Genomic DNA, 7,052 nt, shown 5'->3' on the forward strand with positions numbered 1-7,052 from the left:
ATGAGGACCTTTATAAAGGGATCAACAACGTTGTATCCCGTAAGGATCAGATCTTTAGCTCCATACACATATGTAAACCCTCATTCTCCGAAGATACTTGAGGATTGTCTTGACCGCCGTCCAATGATCAAATCCAGGATTTGACTGATACCGACTGACAATCCCTACTGCATAGCAAATTTCGGGTCTGGTACACAACATTGCACACATCAAGCTTCCTACAGTAGAAGCATAGGGAATCAGTCTCATCTCCTCAACTTCTTGAGGTGTCTTAGGACATCGATCCTTAGATAGAATGATTCCATGCCTGAAAGATAATAAACCCCTCTTGGAATCCTGCATTATGTACCTGATCAACATTTGATCAATGTACGATGCCTGAGACAGGGCTAACCGTTTGTTCTTGCGATCCCGATCTAGATCCTGAGAACATACTGTGCCTCACCCAAATCTTTCATTTGGAACTGGGCAGCTAGCCAACTCTTAATGTTAGTCAGATATCTTACATCATTCTCAATGAGTAGAATATCATCCACATACAGTACCAAGAAATCTACTGAGTTGTTGATGATCTTCTTGTAAACATAAGGTTCATAAACATTCTGGTCAAAGCCAAATGACTAGATAGTAGTGTCAAATTTGATGTTCCAAGATCGAGATGCTTGTTTCAGCCCATAAATGGACCTATTAAGCTTGCAAACTCTTTGATCTTGATCTGGAACTACGATCCCCTTTGGTTGATTCATATAGATGGTCTCCTCAAGATTACCATTAAGAAAGGTAGTCTTGACATCCATTTTCCATATTTCATAATCATAAAATGTGGCTATGGACAAGAGAATTCGGATAGACTTAAGCATGACAACAGGTGAGAAAGTTTCCTCATAGTCAACTCCCTCAACCTAGGTATAACCCTTTGCCACGAGCCTAGCCTTAAAGGTTTGCACTTTTCAATCTACACCTCTCTTTCACTTATAGATCCACTTACACCCAATAAGTCTTACCCCATCGGTGGATCAACAAGCTCCCAGATGTTGTTGAAGTTCATAGACTCCATTTCCTGATTCATGGCCTTAACCCATTCATCTTTGTCAACATTCTCCATTGCTTTCTTAAAAGACAACGGATCCTCGACCCCATCATTCGTAATGATGTTTTGGGCTTCAGTCAAACCTATGTAGCAATTCGGTGGGTTCATAACCCTCCCACTACGTCAAGGCAGTCTCAACTCTTGAGCTGGTTGACTAGACGTCCCGGTCTCAACAACTCTTGTTGATCTGTCGGCCTGTTCAACAACTCTTGTTGAACCCTCAACAGTCTCAGTCTCACTAGAGATCTCACGTAAAACGAGCTTACTTCATGGCTTATGATCCCTCATGTGATCTTCTTCCAAGAAGATAGCATTAATAGAAACAAACCCTTTGTTCTCACTTGGATCATAGAAGTATCCTCCTCTCATGTCCTTGGAGTAGCCCACAAAGAGACAAACCTTCGAACGCGGTTCCAACTTCTTTGGGTTAGTCGCTAGCACATGTGCCGGACAACCCCAAATTCTGAAGTGGCATAAACTACCTTTACGGTCTCTCCATAACTCAAAAGGTGTTTCAGAAACACTTTTCGAGGGAACGTTGTTCAGGATATAACATGCAATTTACACTACATAACCCCAAAACGAGTCTGGAAGATGAGCATAACTCATCATAGACCGAACCATGTTCAACAAGGTCCTGTTTCTCCTTTCTGATACACCATTCTGCTGAGGTGTACCAAGGGCCAAGAGTTGGGACGCAATCCCACGTTCTATCATATAGTTCTGGAATTGGAGGTCCATATACTCTCTACCACGATCAGATCGTAGTGTTTTTATCTTTTTACCTAACAAGTTTTCAACTTCAGCCTTATACTCCTCAAACTTGTCAAGAGCTTCAGACTTACGCTGCATTAGGAAGAGATACCCAAACCTTGAATAATCATCTATGAAAGAGATGAAATATTCATACCCACCTTGAGCTTTAACATTCATCGGACCATAGAGGTCTGAATGTACAAGCTCCAAAGCTTCCTTGGCTCTGTAACCTTTTTCAGTAAAAGGTTGTTTGGTCATCTTGCCTTCAAGGCATGATTCATATACCGGCAAGGAGTTTTCTTCTAAACTCTTTACAAGTCCACTTTTCACCAACTTCTCAATCCTATTGAGGTTGATGTGACCTAATCTTAGACGCTAAAGATGGGCGTTTTACTTTGGAGAAACCTTTGGTCTTTTAGTTGTTGTTGTCGTACTGAACATTTTAGTGTTAAACAAGGCTTTTATGACTAACGGCCTTAGTACATATAAGTTATTTTCCATTGAACCATAACCAATCTCCATTCCATTCTTGAAAATAAACACTTTATTCTAAAAAAAGGAGACGGTATAGCCTTGTTCAATGAGACAAGAAACTGAGATTAAGTTCCTCTTAATATGAGGAACTACAAAAACATTATCCAGTAACAGATAACATTTCTTGTCAACAAATAACTTCAGCCTACCTACAACAACAACTAAAACAACCTCACCATTACCGACTCGAAGAGTCATCTCTCCCTGTGGCAATGTTTGCCAGGAACTAAATCCTTGGTAATAGGAACTGACATGATTGGTAGTATCTGAATCAAGGATCCACGCAGAATCATCATTCTCTACCAGACATATCTCCAAGACCAATAAATCATATTTACTGTCTTGTCTCCCCTTTTGGAGAGTAGTGAGATGGAGGTCGTTTGCCACGAAATTCGTTTCACAGGATTCTTTCCACTGTAATAAATCGGTCATTTTTAAAAGCTTTAAACGGAAATACTAACGAGTTGCTGAAAAGAAAAAAACATTGACCTACGTTAGGTCTTAAGCAAATACCCATTGTAAACCAAAACAACATCCAATAAGGTTTTAGCAAAACTAACATGAACCTCGTGTGACATCTAGTTTCGTAATGATGCTTCAAAGGTTTAGGACAAAAGCCGCCTAAGGGAGGTCAGTTATCCCTTCTTTAAATTGAGAAGTTCTCAACCAGTCATTAATACCATAACAACTCTTGTTCCTATAACGACTAGCCATCATTTATTTGGCCAAGAGATCATTAACTTACTTAACAATCTTCCGTAAGTGTGACCCGCCATAGAGGTCCGTCCTAAAAGGCCAATCCTAAGGGAAAAAATCCGATTGGGGCAAAACCTAAAGGGACCCTATCCATTTTTGGAGTTCACCTTAATATTGACCAATTACATAAAACCCTTCCTAAGGGGGCCGCTACCAGGGCGTACAGAATGATCTCACAGTGTGAACCGATGATAGATACCATAGGACGTGTTGACACACACCCTTTACCCACTTACTATAAATACTCTCTCCGTCCACCTTGATATTGACTCATGCAAACACCATCCTAAGGGGGATGCATCTTGGGGCATCTCGAGGCCAAGCATGAATCTCACGGTGTGAACATACAGGGAGAAACGTGAGTGGAATCATAGACATATCTGATACGCCTCATCCTCCCACTGAGTATTTTATAACTTAGGGTTTAGCTTACTTAGAAAAAACACGGCTAAGGATTTTAACTAAGTGACTTTTAGGTTTTCCTAAGAGTAACTTTTACCTTGGATAGTTGAACAACTTAATATCATCATCCATTAAACTCTTTAACGGAATCTTTGACCAAATCGTCCCATACCTGTTGAAAATCTATCTAATTCACCTTTCCAGATAGGTTCCTAGGTAGGGGTGTTCCGTTTCTATCAACTTAAGAACCCCAGCCTAGCCAGAACCCACTTTAGACAAAAGGTCCCTTATAGATAGATTTACAACAAATTTAATCTTTTATTCCAACCAATTTAATCCTATTAAACCAATTTTAAAAGATTAATATAGGTTACTAAACTCTTTAGAACCATTTGAACTTAGGTCTATCTCAAACCAATTTTAAAACCCTTTTAAAAACTTGAGTTCACCTTAAGTCCGCATGCAACTCTGAATTATTGATTTTAGGTCTAATTTCCTTTATAACACTTATAAACGGAAACAACCACAATGCTAAGCTAACACATGCAAGGTATTCATAACGATTATAAACAGCCTAAGTGTCATGCTCAATGCATTGTCCATTCATTACTACTTCTTGTATATAACACTTATACAAAAAATGCAATTAAACAAGCAAGACATACTTCCATTCACCCTTAGACTATAACACTTATAATAAAAGGATGATGCATGATAATGCTCAATGCATGCAAAATATAACTCTTATATTTCATGATGCATGCGCATGCTTTCAAGTAATTTCTTCATGCAAGATTATAACATTTATAATACATGATGCATGAATAATTGCATGACCTAAGGTGGGTTTTTAACTATATGACAAACATTTTGACATATAAGAACCATACATCACATGTATAAGCAATAAAAAATGATGAACTAGGTAAAATTACCATAAAACACAAAAAGAAAGCTAACTTTTACAAAGATAAGGAGTCTCTGGTTCAAACAGGTGAACCGGGTCTTGAATCGCTCGGCAAAGCATCGCTTCTCCAACCATCCATCGTGTACTAAGCACCCCCCGATCGTCTACACGATAAAACAAGCTCTTTGCTCTGTCGCTTACTAGCGCTCCCAGAGTTAAACGATCGTTTAACTTTTACTATACGATCGTCTAGAAAAATCCAAACGATCGTTAAGCTTTTATTACACGATCGTGTACCTTTACCAAGCGATGAAGCCTGAAGTACACAATCGCTTAGCGTGCTCCACACGACGCCCACCTTCCGCGATCGTCTAAGCGACTACAATGCCACGAAGCACCATCGCCTAAGCGATCGCTTAGCTAGCATCTCCGTATCGCATTCACGCGATCGCATAGGTAGTAACTAAGCAATGAAGCTTGCTAACTACACGATCGTCTAGCACGCGCCTTCTACTAAACAACGAGCATCGCATGCTCCCACTACAATCGCCTACGCGATCGCGCAACCAACGCTACGCGATATGGTAAACGATTTACCACATCGCTTAGCATTAGCTAAATGATCGATTAGAAAATACTATATGATCATCTAAAAGAAAAAAAAATATCTAAACGATCGCTTAGTTAAATCCTAATGATCGTTTACCTGAGGCTATACGATCCGACCAACACTTGATCTTCTTCTTCGTTGAGAACTGCATCGCCATGCGCCGAAGCTTCATCACGAACGACTCGACGAACTCGAACTTTTCGAATTACAAACTCAAAAATTTAATTTTGCCCAAAAACATAGGGGCCCTTACAATTAACACTTTGTAATACTGAAAACTTTAACAAAAAGACAATTTAAAACCCGAAACGTTCATCAAATTCATCCATAAATGTAGAAAACGGTTAATTATAAATGCAGAAACCCACTGCGACTGTAAAAAGCATTCAATTCAAATATGTAATTTGGAATATCAGAGAACCTGGCTTTGATACCAATTAAAGGAAATCGGAAACGAGAATTCCGTGAGCAGCGGAAGCAAGACTATTCCAAATTACAATCATGAATCAACAAATCATTTACAGTCGACTTCAAACAAACAGTTATACAATTATACAGAAAAATTACAGCATGAATAATACAGAAGAACAGAGATCAAACTCTATACGAACATCGGTAAAAGCGTCTCCACACTCCGTTGCACACTCTGATCGAACAACAGCGACCACGAACACTCGATCTACACGACCGCAACACCGTACGAACACTTTGCGTTCGTCCTCAACGATCTCCTCGGTCATGATCTCCTCTACAACACGAACGATCTCCACAGCACCACGAACGGCCTCCAGAAAACCTCGACGGTGTGGAGTTGAGTCTGACACCATTAACAAGACGACCTTGGAATTCTCGGTGTGAGAATCTATAAGGTGGGCTCTGTTCGGACTTAGTATGAGGTAGATGAACGGAGGAAAGAAGATCACGTACACGACTGGGCAAGTGGGAGATGGCTTAGACCTATCGTATAGGTCGATGCCCAATCATTTAGATAAAGCTATGCGATCGTCTAGTAAAAGCTATGCGATCGTTTAGCTCGGCCTGTCACGTACAGACTCTACACGATCGTGTACCTTGGGCCAGCGATCGTTTAGTAAACATTGCACGATTGTTTAGCTCGCACCTGCACGATTGTTTAGCTCGTCCAGCTGTCGTTTAGTAAATCTGTATTTACTTGACAACTTACGTGAGTTTCTTTTTGTTGGAGAGAAAAATCAAAATCCTTTTCAAAACTTTTGCAAAAACTTTCTTTTTAAAATAGGAAACCACTTTTCTTTTAAACTCACTGTTACCATGATCCAATAACCACCCACTACTTTGGTTATTTAAAAGAAAAAGTATTAATGATCTAATAATTAATATTATTATAAACATAAATGATAACCAACTTATTATACTATATTTATAACCTATAGTTTTAATATTTCATCTCATGAAACATATAAACCATAGTTCTTTTTCTATTCCATGGTACTTAATGTAAATCTCATTTACATTAATCCTCCATTAGATGTATCTTATACATCCCGATTATATCATATATAATCAAAATACCTCTTGTCAATTTGAACATTTCAAATCAACACCAAGAACTGATCCTCAATATGAATCCAAGATACCAAGGGGACCTCATGGACTTATAGATCCAAAGCTCCAACGGTACGTGAATAACTAATTAAACTCTTTAGTCATGGGATCCACCATCCATCAACTGTCAGGCACTCCACTAAAGACCGATAGCTAAACTCTCCTCACTATAGATATATCATGTGTCCATCTTAACCAATCAGCAGTGCGATAACCCTTCACAGATCACTCGTAAATATAGCTGGGCCAATAACCGTTATGCCCTTGTAGTTACATCTGTCTCCTTAAGTACCACTGATCCCTCTAATGAACATAAATCATAGTCCTACTATGACTGAGTCTTCTCTTCCAAAGAGAAGTTGTGGCCACTATGTTTAAGCCCTGGAATCAGCCCTTAAGGGAGCAATCTCTCT

Source organism: Benincasa hispida, chromosome 12 (genome assembly GCF_027475165.1).
Source record: "Benincasa hispida cultivar pf3 chromosome 12, pf3_genome.v1.1, whole genome shotgun sequence".
Lineage (NCBI taxonomy): Eukaryota > Viridiplantae > Streptophyta > Magnoliopsida > Cucurbitales > Cucurbitaceae > Benincasa > Benincasa hispida.